This window comes from Schistocerca serialis, chromosome 10 (genome assembly GCF_023864345.2).
Source record: "Schistocerca serialis cubense isolate TAMUIC-IGC-003099 chromosome 10, iqSchSeri2.2, whole genome shotgun sequence".
Classification (NCBI taxonomy): Eukaryota; Metazoa; Arthropoda; class Insecta; order Orthoptera; family Acrididae; genus Schistocerca; species Schistocerca serialis.
In genome coordinates, this window is record NC_064647.1 from 202,578,451 (window position 1) to 202,595,505 (window position 17,055).

Sequence of the window (17,055 nt, forward strand, 5' to 3'; positions counted from 1 at the left end):
TATTTTTTAGTTCCAAGGAGACAGCAACACGTTGCGAACAGTTCCCTTAAAATTTCATAGCATCAGCGCTTATATTTTTTGAGAAAAGGCTTGTAATAGCGTAAAAAATGTAAAACAGAGAAAATGAGGTTCAATGATTTTCTTCTCATATGTATTAAGCCCACGTTAATTTTAAAATCCTCCATTCTGATACTCCTCATCCTCCAGGTTTCTCTCCTCTTCGAATCTGCCTGGCCTGTATTTGCAGGTAAGACACTGATCTGTTAGCTTTCTTGACCCTGCTCTCGTCGATGGTGTAACATGCTTTTGTTGTAAACACACCAGGATCTATATTAACTGCCGGCCGAGGTGGCCGAGCGGTTCTAGGCGCTTCAGTCTGGAACCGCGTGACCGCTACGGTCGCAGGTTCGAATCCTGCCTCGGGCATGGATGTGTGTGATGTCCTTAGGTTAGTTATGTTTAAGTAGTTCTAAGTTCTATGGGACTCATGACCTCAGATATTAAGTCCAATAGTGCTCAGAGACATTTAAACCATTTGAAGATCTATATTAACTCACTTCAGCACTTCAATTCTGCCATTATTTCCGTTAGTGTAACACAAAACTGCATCATAGACACCTATTTTGAGTACTTCAAGTTCACAGACTGCCCTTTTTGAGCATCTAATCTATTAAATTATTGAGTCTTTCATTTGCATTTTGTGCCTTTCCGTGAAGACACTTCCTCAATAAATCAGGGTTTGCAAGAAACCTGAATGTGGGCTTAATTTCCTTAATAACAGGTTCTGGTAAACAGTGTTTATGTGAATACATCTCATTTCTGTTGTTCAACTTACACCAATCGTCTTTCGGATACAGATTGTGTATTGGTCTTTGGTCGGTAGATAGTCTGTGGAAAAAATTGCACAAACTGCACGCTTCATTATGTTTGTTTTTCCTGATAGCTCTCCCATAAAATAACTGAAGAGAATGAATTTCTTTCAAAGAAGCCTGCCCCATGAACCATGGACCTTGCCGTTGGTGGGGAGGCTTGCATGCCTCAGCGATACAGATGGCCGTACCGTAGGTGCAACCACAACGGAGGGGTATCTGTTGAGAGGCCAGACAAACGTGTGGTTCCTGAAGAGGGGCAGCAGCCTTTTCAGTAGTTGCAGGGGCAACAGTCTGGATGATTGACTGATCTGGCCCTGTAACACTATCCAAAACGGCCTTGCTGTGCTGGTACTGCGAACGGCTGAAAGCAAGGGGAAACTACAGCGGTAATTTTTCCCGAGGGCATGCAGCTTTACTGTATGGTTAAATGATGATGGTGTCCTCTTGGGGGAGCCCGCATCTCGTGGTCGTGCGGTAGCGTTCTCGCTTCCCACGCCCGGGTTCCCGGGTTCGATTCCCGGCGGGGTCAGGGATTTTCTCTGCCTCGTGATGGCTGGGTGTTGTGTGCTGTCCTTAGGTTAGTTAGGTTTAAGTAGTTCTAAGTTCTAGGGGACTTATGACCACAGCAGTTGAGTCCCATAGTGCTCAGAGCCATTTTGTCCTCTTGGGTAAAATATTCCGGAGGTAAAATAGTCCCCCATTCGGATCTCCGGGCGGGGACTACTCAGGAGGATGTCGTTATCAGGAGAAAGAAAACTGGCGTTCTACGGATCGGAGCGTGGAATGTCAGATCCTTTAATCGCGCAGGTAGGTTAGAAAATTTAAAAAGGGAAATGGATAGGTTAAAGTTAGATATAGTGGGAATTGGTGAAGTTCGGTGGCAGGAGGAACAAGACTTTTGGTCATGTGAATACAGGGTTATAAATACAAAATCAAATAGGGGTAATGCAGGAGTAGGTTTAATAATGAATAGGAAAATAGGAATGCGGGTAAGCTACTGCAAACAGCATAGTGAACGCATTATTGTGACCAAGATAGATACGAAGCCCACCACAGTAGTACAAGTTTATATGCCAACTAGCTCTGCAGATGATGAAGAAATTGATGAAATGTATGATGAGATAAAAGAAATTATTCAGGTAGTGAAGGGAGACGAAAACTTAATAGTCATGGGTGACTGGAATTCGAGAGTAGGAAAAGGGAGAGAAGGAAACATAGTAGGTGAATATGGATTGGGGCTAAGAAATGAAAGAGGAAGCCGCCTGGTAGAGTTTTGCACAGAGCATAACTTAATCATAGCTAACACTTGGTTCAAGAATCATGAAAGAAGGTTGTACACATGGAAGAATCCTGGAAATACTAGGAGGTATTAGATAGGTTATATTATGGTAAGACAGAGATTTAGGAACCAGGTATTAAGTTGTAAGACATTTCCAGGGGCAGATGTGTACTCTGACCACAATCTATTGGTTATGACCTGTAGATTAAAACTGAAGAAACTGCAGAAAGTGGGAATTTAAGGAGATGAGACCTGGACAAACTGATTAAACCAGAGGTTGTACAGAGTTTCAGGAAGAGCATAAGGGAACAATTGTCACAAATGGGGGAAAGAAATACAGTAGAAGAAGAATGGGTAGCTCTGAGGGATGAAGTAATGAAGGCAGCAGAGGATCAAATAGGTAAAAAGACGAAGGCTAGTAGAAATCCTTGGATAACAGAAGAAATATTGAATTTAATTGGTGAAAGAAGAAAATATAAAAATGCAGCAAATCATGCAGGCAAAAAGGAATACAAACGTCTCAAAAATGAGATCGACAGGAAGTGCAAAATGGCTAAGCAGGGATGGCTAGAGGACAAATGTAAGGATGTAGAGGCTTATCTCACTAGGGGTGAGATAGATACTGCCTACAGGAAAATTAAAGATACCTTTGGAGATAAGAGAACCACTTGTATGAACATCAAGAGCTCAGATGGAAACCCAGTTCTAAGCAAAGAATGGAAAGCAGAAAGGTGGAAGGAGTATATAGAGGGTCTATACAAGAGCGACGTACTTGAGGACAATATTATGGAAATGGAAGAGGATGTAGATGAAGATGAAATGGGAGATACGATACTGCGTGAAGAGTTTGACAGAGCACTGAAAGACCTGAGCCGAAACAAGGCCCCGGGAGTAAACAACATTCCATTAGAACTACTGACGGCCTTGGGAGAGCCAGTCCTGACAAAACTCTACCATCTGGTGAGCAAGATGTATGAGACAGGCGAAATACCCTCAGACTTCAAAAAGAATGTAATAATTCCAATCCCAAAGAAAGCAGGTGTTGACAGATGTGAAAATTACCAGTTTAATAAGCCACAGCTGCAAAATACTAACGCGAATTCTTTACAGACGAATGGAAACCCTAGTAGAAACCGACCTTGAGGGAGATCAATTTGGATTCCGTAGAAATATTGGAACACGTGAGGCAATACTGACCTTACGACTTATCTTAGAAGAAAGATTAAGGAAAGGCAAACCTACGTTTCTAGCATTTGTAGACTTAAAGAAAGCTTTTGACAATGTTGACTGGAATACTCTCTTTCAAATTCTAAAGGTGGCAGGGGTACAATACCGGGAGCGAAAGGCTATTTACAATTTGTACAGAAACCAGATGGCAGTTATAAGAGTCGAGGGACATGAAAGGTAAGCAGTGGTTGGGAAGGGAGTGAGACAAGGTTGTAGCCTCTCCCCGATGTTATTCAATCTGCATATTGAGCAAGCAGTAAAGGAAACAAATGGAAAAATTCGGAGTAGGTTTAAAATCCATGGAGAAGAAATAAAAACTTTGAGGTTCGCCGATGACATTGTAATTCTGTCAGAGACAGCAAAGGACTTGGAAGAACAGTTGAACGGAATGGTCAGTGTCTTGAAAGGAGGATATAAGATGAACTTCAATAAAAGCAAAACGAGGATAATGGAATGTAGTCGAATTAAGTCGGGTGATGCTGAGGGAATTAGATTAGGAAATGAGACACTTAAAGTAGTAAAGGAGTTTTGTTATTTGGGGAGCAAAATAACTGATGATGGTCGAAGTAGAGAGGATATAAAATGTAGACTGGCAATGGCAAGGAAAGCGTTTCTGAAGAAGAGGATCGAGTATAGATTTAAGTGTCAGGAAATCGTTTCTGAAAGTATTTGTATGGAGTGTAGCCATGTATGGAAGTGAAACATGGACGATAAATAGTTTGGACAAGAAGAGAATAGAAGCTTTCGAAATGTGGTGCTACAGAAGAATGCTCCAGATTAGATGGGTAGATCACATAACTAATGAGGAGGTATTGAATAGAATTGGGGAGAAGATGAGTTTATGGCACAAGTTGACATGAAGAAGGGACCGGTTAGTAGGACATGTTCTGAGGCATCAAGGGGTCACAAATTTAGCATTGGAGGGCAGCGTGGAGGGTAAAAATCGTAGAGGTAGACCAAGAGATGAATACACTAAGCAGATTCAAAGGATGTAGGCTGCAGTAAGTACTGGGTGGGTGATGAAGAAGCTTGCACAGGATAGAGTAGCATGGAGAGCTGCATCAAACCAGTCTCAAACCAGTCTCAGGACTGAAGATCACAACAACAACAGCAACAACTGCCTTTTCCTCCTAGTGGTTTTTCATCCTCCAGTACTTCACCTTTCTTCTCTTTCAGTAAGCGACGAAGCCTACCACCAAGCCTCTTTTGGATGTGACCGACCCATTCCAGCTTTTGTATTGTTGTATTGTACGGATTATTATCTGTTACAGCTTTGAACAAAGAAGGGTCCCCATCACCAAGGTATTTAATATACCTAACACCATATAATCCTCAGATCTGAAGGACATCCTCACAACTGCAGCGGCCTCCATGCCCACACTTGAGCCACTATGATTTTTAGAGCATGCTACTGCGTGCTTTTCTTGCCACAGTTTCTCGCTGGCTTCATTGTTGAACATTTTCCTTGTTGCACACTTGGTGGCAGTATTTAGACATAACATTTACATCCAAGACCTCACATGAGTCAATACCAGTAAGTTTCAACTCCATACAGAGATGTATGACACCTTTTCATCCAGGTCCCATGTACAGACACACACACATACACACACGCACACACACACACACACACACGCACACACACACACACACACACACACACACACACACACACACAGGTCAGTAACATTTGTAGGACATTCACTGTCATGAGTATCTACCCCAGGTTCTATTTCTTTTTGGTTTATTTCGACCAATTCCTCCACTGCTTTCTTCATAGAAACATTGACAGTATCGCATACAACATCAGAGATTTCTTTATATATTTTTTGAAACCTTGCACAAGGTTGAGGCATGCTCAGAAAACCACACAATCAATTACCATTCAGAAGCATTGTCCAAGGGACCTCAGAGTATATGCTAACCTAAAATTGCTTTCATAGGTACCAGTGTCAGTTGTTTTGAAGGAGGAAATTGAAAATTCATAGCCATACTAATTACAAATTAATTTAAAATGACAAACTATTCCCACTCTTCTTTCTTCAACAACAATGATGCATTCCGTATGCTAAAACATGAACATGAAAACTTTATAGCCTGGCAGAGAAGCTCTACATCAATTTCTGAATCCAGTGGAATCCATATTAACATCATTCACGCACCTGTAAAATTCTGAGTCCCAAGTTTCGATGCTGAAGCTGAGACCTTATGTTCTTCATTCCAGCTGCTTCCTCTTTATTGTTGGTTAACTGATTTCCATAAAACCTCCGTTTCCTAAACACAGTTTTTCCACCACCCATTATGCATAAATTTGGACTTCCACGTAAAGGTTTGCGAATTCATCCTTGTACCTAATGACATGTATTAGTATTGTCAAAACGTAGATAAATAACATGCAGGATAGTTTCCTGCCAAAGATATAGACGTCAGCCAGAGATATAAATGTCAACCAAAGATATCGGAAGAAAATAACCTTCACGCTGACAAAAATTCCGCTGAAGCAAGCAGTTTCCCAAATATCGGAAAAGGTGGGAGTGGCTGCCAGTGCAGAGTTAATCATTTTAACAATTTAAAGGCATTTCTAAAGCTGCTATCACGATAAAATTCACACACAACATAGATTAAACTATGCAGATCTAGAAAATAATATTTTTGAAAAATCAATTTTTTAGACAAAAATCCATTTCATCCCCCCTTAGGTCTGAAGCGGAATTGCGAGCCCAGTTGAATATGGCATCTGAAATACAGCTGTTCGAGTTTCTGGATTAGTCAGCACAGTCGCTAATTCTCTCCACTTGAATATTAGAGGTACACAGTTTCATGATCAGTCTAATATTTCTTCTTTTCATTGGCTGCACAATAAGTCAACCCGTTCGTGTTAGTCGAATATTTTGGAAACAAGGCGTAACCTGAATCGGAACGAAAATCGATTGTGGAAGTGAAAAACCGGCAGTTACAAACAGATTTCCAGAATCGATTTTGGAGCGTTTACTTGACCAGCCACAACAGTATTGTGAAATCGATTTACGAAATCCGATTTTGGAAGTCCCATGTAAAAATAGTGACAGATTTGATAATAAAACATCAAAATTAATGAATCTTTTTTGCCAAACACAGAATAAAACAATTCCACAATTGCTGCTAGATCTGAGGCAAAAATGACAAGACTCTTCAACACGTTCGCCTTTGGAACAAAAATAATTACTTTTACAAATATATTACTGTATTAGAAAATTTAGCGAAGTGTAAGAATGTGCATATCATTAAACTCTATGTGAAATTGCTTCATGTCAAGTAATGCACATCTTTACAAAAAGAACAGACAACAGAAATATGTTTCTCAGGCATGAAATACGTGTTTATATTCTGTTGCTTTCAGCGGAGTACGCTGCAATTATACAAATATTCGAAAGCATTTCATTATGAATAAGTTGTAGCTTATGTTACTGAATCAGTGGGATCCGGCTGTTTTCACATTTATTTCGCAATCATTCACTTCTCTTGACAATTTACTAATCCATTGAACGTAAGATATGATAACTATTTGGTTAATTAAATTGACAAGTAATTGTCTTTCTCGCCGCTAGGAGTGATAGTGTCGTTCCAACGAACAGTCAAGGATTTTATGTAATAAATGGTGTCCGTTCTTTCGAACATGTTCGAAAATAGACACCACGCATTCGTATAACTGATTCGCCTCGACGGACCTTCAGTGTCGACGCACATTTACGTTTGACTTCAAGCGGGGATCTAAAACTAGCGAGCCTGGAGGATGAACGAGGACTGCAGGTAGGTGGCGGTAGGTGGGAATGGTGGTCGGCCAGGGAACGTGCCGAAATAGTTCGCGGATTTGCGATTAACAGCGTGCACGCGTGGCGGAGTGGTTAACCCGGGAGATCCTGGATTCGAGTACCAGTCCAGCACACATTTTCATGATCGCCGCTGATCCCGCACAAAGTGCTGATGCAGCTGGTATCATCAGTTGCTTCTCTTCCCTTTCCTTTTCTTTCTCGCCCTCCCCATTCAATTTACTTAATAGGTAAGGATTTTCACAGCACTGAGATTATTACACTACTGGCCATTAAAACTGCTACACCACGAAGACGACGTGCTACAGACGCGAAATTTAACCGACAGGAATAAGATGCTGTGATATCGCGACATTGCTGCTCGCTTTGGTCGAGATGCAATGACTGTTAGCAGAATATGGAATCGGTGGGTTCAGGAGGGTAATACGGAACGCCGTGCTGGATCCCAACGGCCTCGTATCACTAGCAGTCGCGATGACAGGCATCTTATCCGCATGGCTGTAACGGATCGTGCAGTCACCTCTCGATCCCTGAGTCAACAGATGGGGACGTTTGCAAGACAACAACCAACTGCACGAACAGTTCGACGACATTTGCAGCAGCATGGACTATCAGCTCGGAGACCATGGCTGCGGCTACCGTTGACGCTGCATCACAGTCAGGAGCGCCTGCGGTGGTGTACTCAACGACGAACCTGGTTGTACGAATGGAAAAACGTCATTTTTTCGGACAAATCCAGCTTCTGTTTACAGCATCATGATGGTCGCATCCGTGTTTGGCGACATCGCGGTGAACGCACATTGGAAGCGTGTATTCGTCATCGTCAAACTGGCGTATCACCCGGCGTGATGGTATGGGGTGCCATTGGTTACACGTGTCTGTCACCTCTTGTTCACATTGACTGCACTTTGAACAGTGGACGTTACATTTCATATGTGTTACGACCCGTGGCTCTACCCTTCATTCGATCCCTGCGAAACGCTGCATTTCAGCAGGATAACGCACGACCGCAAGTTGCAGGTACTGTACGGGCCTTTCTGGGTACAGAAAATGTTCGACTGTTGCCCTGGCCAGCACATTCTCCAGATCTCTCGCCAATTGAAAACGTCTGGTCAATGGTGGCCGAGCAACTGGCTTGTCACAATACGCCAGTCACTACTCTTGATGAACTGTGGTATCGTGTTGAAGCTGCATGGGCAGCTGTACCCGTACACGCCATCCAAGCTCTGTTTGACTCAATGCCCAGGCGTATCAAGTCCGTTATTATGGCCAGAGGTGATTATTGTGGGTACGGATTTTTCAGGATCTATGCACCCAAAGTGCGTGAAAATGCAATCACATGTCATTTCTTGTATAATATATTTGTCCAATGAATACCCGTTTATCATCTGCATTTCTTCTTGGTGTAGCAATTTTAATGGCCAGTAGTGTAGTCCAGAGGAGTGATGACATCAGATGTTATGTCCCATAGTGCTTAGAGGCATTTGAACCATTTTGAACGCCGAAGCGACGAATAAAAGTTCGTACGAAGGCCGGGATTTGAATGCTGGTTTCCTGGTCACTACGCCACGCTGGCACAGTGGCTTTGCACAACTGCACGGACTATCCTAGAATCACGGCTCCCTCCTCAGTCCAAATTATGATTCACACTTTTGCCGTCAGGAGTCGGTCTGAGAAAACGTCTTAGATGGAGATGATGCTGTTATTTACCGTCTTGTGAAGCCATCAGATCATCAAAAACCAACTGAAAAACTATTTGGACAAGCTATCTGTATGGTGCAGAATGTGGCAATTAACTCAAAATAATGAAGTGTGAAGTCATCTACATAAGTACTGAAGGGTATACGTTTAATTTCCGTCACACACACACACACACACAGACTTCTAGAGGGGAGTGAGTGCATCGTATTATGAATAGGAACCCCCGTCCGGAAACGTCATCCAGCGAGACTACAGAGCGGCAAAGTTATAGGCGCGGGGCTTCTGTAAATGTACGTATACAAGGGGTGATTCCGCGAAGATGTTACAGATTTTCTAGGATGATGGAGAACGATAAATGTATTAATTTGAAGTAAGGATACCTGTACCGGAAACGAACGAGTCAAAAGTCATAAACGAAAACCTTTCTGATACCTCTGACAGCTGAATAAATGTACCGGTTCTTGTGTTACGAAGAGTGTAGGGTTGGTAATTTTCAGAGGTGGCAGTATGGACAAAAACGAGAAAAAATATCCAATAAACGTGGGCTCTAAAATGCATACCCGAGGAGCTATGACCATTAGTCCGTCTTGACTAACGTGAAACGCATCTCCTCTATTGAGCTAGTGTTCATAGGTCCTCAAGTATGCATTTTAGAGCTCACGTTTATTGGACATTTTTTCTCGTTTTTGTCCACATTACCACCTCTGAAAGTTACCAACCCTACACTCTTCGCAACACAAGAACCGGTACATTTATTCACCTGTCAGAGGTATCAGAAAGGTTTTCGTTTATGACTTTTGACTCGTTAGTTTCCGGTACAGGGATCCTTACTTCAAATTAATACATTTATCGTTCTCCATCATCCTAGAAAATCTGTAACATCTTCGCGGAATCACCCCGTGTATACGTACATTTGCCGGCCGCGGTGGTCTCGCGGTTCTAGGCGCTCAGTCCGGAACCGCGCGACTGCTACGGTCGCAGGTTCGAAACTTTCCTTAGGTTAGTTAGGTTTAAGTAGTTCTAAGTTCTAGGGGACTGATGACCACAGAAGTTAAGTCCCATAGTGCTCAGAGCCATTTGAACCATTTATACGTACATTTACAGACGCCCGCGCCTGTAACTTTGACGCTCTGTAGTCTCGCTGGATGACGTTTCCGGACATGGGTTCCTATTCAAAATACGATGTACTCACTCCCCTCTAGAAGCCTGTAACGGGAATCTCCGACCACCCTGTATAAAGCTGTCAATGTAACTAAATACTTAGGGATTATAATCACGAATAACTTAAATTGGAACGATGACATAAAAAAGCAAACCGAAGACTGCCATTTATTGTCAGAACACTTAGAAGATGCAGCAGCTCTACTAAAGAAACTGCCTGCGCTACGCTTGTCCGTCCTCTTCTAGAGTATTGTGGGGCGGTGTGGGATTCTTACCATATAGAATTGACGGAGCCCGTCGAAAAAGTCCCAACAAGGACGGTCACTTTAATATTGTCGGGAAAGAGAGAAGGGAGTGCCACGGATATGAACGTGAGTTGGGGTGGCAATCATTAAAACAAAGGCGAAATTCGTCGCGACAGGAACTACTCCTGAAATTTCTGTCACCAACCTTCTCTCCGAATGCGAAAATGTTTCGGTGCCCACGTACTTAGGGACAAATGATCATCATAATACGACAAATCAGAGCTCAGACGGAAAGATTTAGGTGTTCGTCTTTTCCCGCCCTCTTCGAGAGTGGAAGGGTGGAGAAATAGCTTGAAGGCGGTTCGATGAACCCTCTGCCAGTCACTTAATTGTGAATCTCTTGAGTTATAACATAGATGCAGATGCCTACTAATTAGGGAACTCCAATGGCAGACGCTGAAAGAGAGGCAAATTTAAGCATGCACTGCTTTGCGCTAAAATTCTGAGAGCTTATTCCCGTAGAAGAGCCAACCTAAGACCTTTCGAAATCTGTCTGTATGACGCTTAATGTAAATAATCGCATCAGAAGTAACATTTTCATTGTTATGTTGGATCACGGAAGGAAGCGGGTTTATCTCGCAAAATTAGTGATCACTGTCAAGCTACCGCTGGGAGATGACCATTTCAGTAGACGTAATAGTAAAAAGAGGCGAAGTAACTGAAGTTAAGTCGTAATATGTCAGCAGTATGGTGTAGTAAGTTCGTTAAGTAGTATGGTTATATGAGTCTTTCCGTGAGATATTACACAGGGTACTTCAAGAAGAAAGTGCAGGTTTTAAAATTTTACTCTCTAGAAAGCGTACATGCTAAACGCATGAATGACGTATACGGCTACAGAGCATGGTAGATATGTACGAGTTGTGGCCTTACGGCATTCCACCTGAGGGATACGTGTAATATTGAAAACACAGAACTTGTATTCCATTTCATGCCGTACCTGTGTTAATTAGTTTGTTATGACAGCAGCACCAAAAAGTCTAGTGCAGTCAACGCAGATCAAAAAAAGATCGAAAAACTACCGTCCGAACAGTGTTGTCATTAGCCGATAGGCGTCACTGGATGTGGATATGGAGGGGCATGTGGTCAGCACACTGCTCTCCCACACGTGGTCAGTTCTTATGACAGAGAAAAGGTCCGATAAGGGCGAAAAGGCCATGTAGTCGCAAGTTTTTGTACAGTAGGAGGAGGGAGTGCTATTAACAACGTACCAGGAATTCTGACCGGTGGGGTGTGACCATGGGGGCGGTGCTGGGGGGGGGGGGGGGGAGGGGGGAGCGGTGGGATCATTAAAGGCCACTCTTTTATGTTTTGAATGACTCGAATACCAAGGGATCTAGCGAAAATGTTTCCCAGTCTAAAATTTAACTAAAAGTTCCTACAGAAACGATCCTATCCATTTTTTTTCTCCATCCTGCATTTGATTTTTTTGCGTTGTGGTAGGTGGACATTAGCTGTCTGCAAATTATTGTTACTACTTACTAGCGTTTTTAGGCAACAACGATGGTGATTTCATAATTTGAGGTTGTTTGCAAATGTGATGTATGTCTTCCCATTTTTGAGTGTTTAAGACGTCAGAATACGTTATTCTAAAATTCATGTTTGTCTTTCAGATGTACGCCGGATGACAGTCATTCAAGGTTACCTGACATATGTCTGTTTGCTGAATTTATTTGAAGTTGTGCGGGGTGTTTGTAATCTTACTTTTCAATGTCACCGCGAATCATCTCTCGTACGTAATAGGACGTTTCGCTTCTCATCTGATACGTTTGTAAAATTCGTCTGTTTATTCCAGTGACGGCGGAAAGTGTGGTACAGCACTCGCCACATTCTTTTGGAGGCAGATACAGCTTATTCACATGCATTCGGTATCTGCTTAATAGCAAAAGCCGCAATGCAGGAATCGTCTCCAAACACCAAGGTGTCCCGCAAAAGGACGTTAAAATACGAGGAGCGTCATGTTTTTCCTAACATTTTTGATAACAAGACGCAAGTTTTTCCGAATCACAGTAGATTGGTCGGGTCTTATGCTCGTAAACAGCTGTCCAATGATGATGTAACTTCATCATCGGTGCTGAAGTGATTACCTCCAAGATGGTCTCTGAGTTTTGAGAACGTATGAAAATCACGGGGGAATAGCTGGTGAGTACGGAGCACGGCGGGAACACTTCCCAGTTCAGTCTTCCGAGTTCCGGCTGTGTCACTGGACCTGCATAAGGGCGAGGTTGTCATGAAGGAAGAGATCCTTGAGAGACAAACGTCCAGAGCGTTTTCTTCTGATGGCAGCTCGCAGGTTTCTCAGGACATTACAGTTATTCTCTGCTTTCATTGAAGATGGTTGCCATAAATTTCCCTGCCGAATGTGTGACTTTTGCCTTTTCGGGGAAATTTCGCCACATGTCTTCCACACCATGCCCTGACTTTTGTCTAAGGATTCGACGATGCACCCAACTCTCATCGCCTGTGTACAAGCCATTTGAAAAGCAAATCTTCCTCTCTCTGAGGCATTTAGAGAAACATTCTGGCTTGTGGATATCACTCAGCAAACGTGGTACCCATCTTGCACAGACTTTGCTGTACTGAAGATGGTCTGTCAGGATCTTTGCGATGGATGAACGTCCAATTGCAAACCCAGCAAGTAGCCGTATTAGGATGTTTTCAGTGTCAATAAACTTTATCAACAGGCGTACACTTTAAGAAATTTTCTTTTATTCAGAAAGAAACAAGTTTCGGCAATTCATTTTGCTATCCTCCGGCTCCATACGCTTTTTTCAAATCAACGAACTTATCGTATAGCGCCATAAAACTGGATATCGTGAATTCGAATTTATGGCGCTATACGGTAAGTTCGTTGGTTTGAAAAAAGCGTATGGGCCCTGAAGATGACATAATGAATTGCCGAAACTGGTTGCTTTCAGAATAAAGTAAAGCCGCGCGGGCTTAGCCGAGCGGTCTAGGGCGCTGCAGTCATGGACTGTGCGGCTGGTCCCGGCGGATGTTCGAGTCCTCCCTCGGGCATGGGTGTGTGTGTTTTTCCTTAGGATAATTTAGGTTACGTAGTGTGTAAGCTTAGGAACTGAAGACCTTAGCAGTTAAGTCACATAAGATTTCACACACATTTGAACACAATAAAGTAAAATATCTTAAAGTGTACGGATATTGGTAACGTTTATTGACATTGAAAAGTACGTACCAGTCGATGTCCCGTGGCCATAATGGATCAAGAGAGGTATTACGATGTTGGCACTACGATCTTCCTCCGCAATATTGTGGATTTGCAATAACGCCATCATCATGGATTGCAATAATGGCCATTACATGCGCTGTTCGTCATGCACATATTCGCGCCCTTACACTAACTGTACACTCCAGCTTCGAAACATTTGATTACTCATACAGCCTTCCCCACAGACAGAAGTTAACTCACGATGGAGAGTTGCTTGGCTATCAAGAACGAATCACAGAGTGCAGCTCACAAGCGTATTGGCAACTCCATCTAGCTGACAGCGTACTGGCGAGATACACTGATAAGCCAAAACATTACGACCACTGCCCACCGACACGTTGGATGCCGGCTGGTGGCGTTAACGGCACGTGACAGGGTAACAAAAGAATGTAAGCGGAGCAGACACGGACGGGGGATCACCCTAGCGAAGACATGGGCTGTTCACAGAGGGAAGATTATTACACTACTGGCCATTAAAATTGCTACACCACGAAGATGACGTGCTACAGACGCGAGATTCAACGGACAGGAATATGATGCTGTGATATGCAAATGATTAGCTTTTCAGAGCATTCACACAAGGTTGGCGCCGGTGGCGACACCTACAACGTGCTGACATGAGGAAAGTTTCGTACCGATTTCTCATACATAAACAGCAGTTGACCGGCGTTGCCTGGTGAAACGTTGTTGTAATGCCTCGTGTAAGGAGGAGAAATGCGTACCATCACGTTTCCGACTTTGATAAAGGTCGGATTGTAGCCTATCGCGATTGCGGTTTATCGTATCGCGACATTGCTGCTCGCGTTGGTCGAGATCCAATGACTGTTAGCAGAATATGGAATTGGTGGGTTCAGGAGGGTAATACGGAACGCCGTGCTGGATCCCAACGGCCTCGTATCACTAGCAGTCGAGATGACAGGCATCTTATCCGCATGGCTGTAACGGGTCGTGTAGCCACGTCTCGACCCCTGAGTCAACAGATGGGAACTTTTGCAAGACAACAACCATCTGCACGACAGTTCGATGTCGTTTGCAGCAGCATGGACTATCAGCTCGGAGACCATGGCTGCGGTTACCCTTGACGCTGCATCACAGACAAGAGCGCCTGCGATGGTGTACTCAACGACGAACCTGGGTGCACGAATAGCAAAACGTCATTTTTTTGGATGAATCAAGGTGCTGTTTACAGCATCATGATGGTTGCATCCGTGTTTGGCGACATCGCGGTGAACGCACATTGGTAGCGTGTATTCGTCATCGCCATACTGGCGTATCACCCGGCGTGATGGTATGGGGTGCCACTGGTTACACGTCCCGGTCACCTCTTGTTCGCATTGACGGCAGTTTGAACAGTGGACGTTACATTTCGGATGTGTTACGACCCGTGGCTCTACCCTTCATTCGATCGCTGCGAAACCCTACATTTCGGCAGGATAATGCACGACCGCATGTTGCAGGTCCTGTACGGTCTTTCTGGATACAGAAAATGTTCGACTGCTGTCCTGGCCAGCACATTCTCCAGATCTCTCACCAATTGAAAACGTCTGGTCAATGGTGGCCGAGCAACTGGCTCGTCACAATACGCCAGTCACTACTCTTGATGAACTGTGGTATCGTGTTGAAGCTGCATGGGCAGTTGTACCTGTACACGCAATCCAAGGTCTGTTTGACTCAATGCCCAGGCGTATCAAGGACGTTATTACGGCCATAGGTGGTTGTTCTGGGTACTGATTTCTTAGGATCTATGCACCCAAAGTGCGTGAAAATGTGATCACATGTCAGTTCTAGTATAATATATTTGTTCAATGAATACCCGTTTATCATCTGCAATTCTTCTTGGTGTAGCAATTTTAATGTCCAGTACTGTATTACAAAGCCCGTAGACGAGTAGCACTAGTAGTATCTCGGACACGTCGAAGATGATTGAATGTTCATGTGCTGCTGTCGTGAGCGTCTACGGTACGGAAGCAGGCAGGACAGTGAAACTACCACTAGGCACTAAATGGTTGGACGTCCACGACTCTTCACAGAAGCTGGGATTCGGAGGCTTGTCTGCTCTGTCAAAGTAGGATATATGGTGATCTGTGTCATCTCTGCTGCAATTGTGTAAGCAGAAACCAAATTCCAAAGATATGGCGGAAGAGTCTAGTGATTGCTTTGCTGTAACCTGGCATAGAAGGAAATGATCCAAAGAATTTTAGACCAGTTGCACTACTTTGTCATCTTTACAAACTGCGGGAAAGACTGTTTTAGAATCGCGTTTCACCAGCAATTGACCTCTCACTTATACCTCAGCAATCTGGGTTTCGTCCAGGTAAAAGTTGTACTAGACAACTGCCAAATCTCACACAGTTTATAGAAGATGGTTTTGAAGCTCGGAAGGTGACAGGAGTGGCATTTGTCGACTAATCAGCGGCGTATGATACGGTCAGTCACCAGCTACTACTAATCAACGTCTACAATCTGACCAAAGATTTAGGTCTAACCAGACTCATCGCCTCCCTTCTGCAGAATTGCAGGTTCTTCGTCGACTTTCAAGGAAAGCTTAGTCGCTGGAGGCCACGGAAGAATGGCTTTCCCGCAAGGAAGTGTTTTGGCTCCAATTCTGTTTAATATGTACACGAACAACCAACCTATAGCCCCAAACACCAGGAGCTTCTTATATGCTGACGACCTCGCTCTAGCCACCCAGAGCACAGATTTTGAATCAATGGAGAACAACGTCACGAATGCCCTTGAAGATCTATCCAGATACTCCAACACAAACCAGCTTAAACCAAACCCTTCAAAGACCCCAGTGTGTGCTTTTCATTTGAGAAACAAGGAAGGCACTCGCAAGTTCAAAATAGTATGGTCTGGGGTTGAACTGGAACCCTACGTGACTCCAAAATATCTAGGAGTGACACTTGATAGATCTCTCACTTTCAAAAAGCATTGCATGAAATGCAAGTCGAAAGTCTGCACCAGGAACAATCTCCTACGGAAACTGGCCGGATCACAGTAGGGTAATCAACCTGAAACAATCCGAACATCTGCAGTGGCTCTATGCTATTCTGCGGCAGAGTATTCCTGTCCTGTTTGGTATAATTCAGCTCATGGCAAACAGCTGGATGTAGCTCTCAACGAAACCTGCAGAACTATAACAGATTGCTTGAACCTACTCCAGTAGAATGACTTTACCACCTCGCAGGAATAGCACCACCACCTGTTGGAAGAGAGATAGTTGCGAACAAGGAAAGAAAGGCAGTGGAACAGGAAATTACTCATCCTATGTATGGGATTGAACCCCACCCGCAACGACTGAAATTCCTTAGGACATCAAAGGAACTTAGAAGCACTGCTGAAAAAGTTAGGTTACAGCTATGAGTGTTACGACCTACCTTCCCTCTGGTTGGAAAAGAGTTGGTGAAGCGTTATCTCCAGGCCATGAGAGGGAATGGAAACTTGGAAGCCCCTGAATAGACTGAGATCCGGAGTT

General features: G+C 43.6%; 1 protein-coding gene across 3 annotated transcripts in view; it reads left to right on the forward strand.

Moving 5' to 3' along the window:
- Positions 1-17,055, forward strand: part of LOC126425318 (interference hedgehog) — a 602,807-nt gene that overhangs the window by 20,575 nt on the left and 565,177 nt on the right. The gene's annotated exons all lie outside the window — the stretch shown is intronic.